The sequence below is a fragment of the Trachymyrmex cornetzi genome, unplaced genomic scaffold (genome assembly GCF_001594075.2).
Source record: "Trachymyrmex cornetzi isolate Tcor2-1 unplaced genomic scaffold, Tcor1.1 scaffold99, whole genome shotgun sequence".
Taxonomy (NCBI): domain Eukaryota; kingdom Metazoa; phylum Arthropoda; class Insecta; order Hymenoptera; family Formicidae; genus Trachymyrmex; species Trachymyrmex cornetzi.
This window is the reverse complement of record NW_017300343.1, coordinates 4,216,200-4,218,541: the sequence shown is the minus strand read 5'-3', so window position 1 is coordinate 4,218,541 and position 2,342 is coordinate 4,216,200.

Here is a 2,342-nt window from a genome sequence, read left to right as displayed (position 1 = left end):
GAGTTAAGTTATTTAACCACAATGTTATAGTAAAATTAACGACATATTGAGTACAAGCAAGGCCGATACACAGAAATGGTTAAACAATAAATAACTCAAAATGAATATAATACAATACTATGAATTTAACATATTGTATTCCTTTATGTATTTTTTTAGGATATTTGTGCGTATCAACACCAAGTACAAAACCCTTATAAACTATTTCGAATTCTGTATGCCAAAACGTACTGAGCTTATTTTGTAGAATATTCGTAGTGTGATAGTAGGATACAGATCGTATGATAGTAGAATATTGACAGTACGATGAGGTATGATATTAGAATATTGATAATATGAAATAACTTTTAAAAACTCGCTTTTGTTTTATAAAATAAAAAATTTTTGAAATTTTTTCTAACTTATCCTTACGTGTGGCGTTAGAATGTGCGTACAAGTATTCTAAAATATATAAAAGAATAACACAATTGTTATGTAATATCCCAATTTTGTACACACTCATTCAATGACATATATGTTGATATCCAGATTTTTAGTCTAGTAAAATTACGCATAAGAAATCAAAATTCTAAAATTAAATTTTATTGTAATTATTTACCTGTTTACGTAAATCCTCATCGAGATTATAACTGGACAATTTGTGAAGAATTGCTACTGTCTCATTTATCTAAAATTATATCAACATAAAACGAAAGTTTGTATTAAATCTGAAAACTTTGCATTCAATGAATAAAATTTTAAATAAAACTTTGACATGTGTAATTTTATTGTTGCTTGTGCTTATTATTCTAGTAATAACTAGTTATTAATTCATTTGTTCTATTATAATATATACCTCATAATAAACAGTTTGACATATGTAGTGTAATGTGAGAAATAGAATGGTACTCAAAACGAAATCAAACAATTTACATAAATTCATTAAAGCATAATTAAATTCCCATGTATACCGATATTTAATCATACCATACATCAATTGACAGACAGATAAAGCTTTATAAAAGTACCATACCATGTGTGTTGATATTCGTATTTTCAATACTTTGTTTAGTTTGCGTGATATAAGGCATAGTTGTAGGTGGACGTGCCTGTAAATAAATTGTATTTGTTATAATTAATCAAACCGAAAAACATACACGAGAAGTATATTAAGGAAATTATATTTTTAACGTAGAATTCGATATAAACTGTAGTGTTTTATTACATGCGGTTCACGACATATGAGAATTTGTGTTTTAAAGCAGAAAATTTATCTGTTTTACTCCTTTGAAAAAAATAGTGTTAAATATATGTTAATATCATCAAGTTTATTTGAAAATATATGTTAAGATTATTGAAATTGGTGAAAGAAGTTGCTAATTTTTAAAAGTTATACCAAAAAAATACTTAGGCACAATGAATAATCCTGTTAAACAAACAAGTATATATTATCTTTACACCTGATTTATCTCATTATTCTATTCATAAAAGTATTAGGATATTACGATTGTCAAAAAATTAGTGCTTTCCGAGATATTTAATGTGTCATGTCAATTATATGTGCCAGAGAAATGTGTCTATAATATCTCATAAATTATTGGTTCTTTATATAACACATCACTCAATAAGTCCCGGGCCTGACATAATAGATGGCGCACTAATAACAAATCCATATAATTTTTAGAAAGTATTAACCTTCAAACGATATGAATTAAAATTTCACGACAATCGGACCTTTACTTTACATGTTACAGTGATTTAAGTGACGCTGTTTTTGCATTTTTCCAAACAATGGAAAAATCTGAATTTCGTGTGTTGATTGGCAAAAGTACGCGAATTGGGCTTCGAATTACTTCCTCATCCACCGTATTCTCCAGATCTGCCACCTAGCGACTTCTGGCTGTTTGCAGACCTCAAAAGAATGCTACAGGGAAACAGATTTAGATCAAATGAAGGGGTTATTGCGCAAACTGGGGCGTATTTTGAGGCCAAAGACAAACCGTTCTACAAAAAAGGCATCGAATTGTTAGAGAAACGTTGGAATCAGTGTATCACACTAGAAGGAGACTATGTTGATGAATAAAGTTGAATTTTGCCTAAAAGTTGTTGTTTTATTAGTTAGGCCCGGGACTTATTGAGTGATGTGTTATCAAACTTAATACTTTTACATGCAGAATGATTATAGAGAAATCATATTACGTAAAAAATCATATATTTCCATTTTAAAAAGCGTGGATAAACATTATATCTTTTTCATTGCATCTCTTATCGTATCTCTATTTAGAAAAGAATAACGTGATCTCAATAGGCCTCGCTCGAAACAATTGCACATTCATAGAAAACATTTTTTTAATACTTTTTGA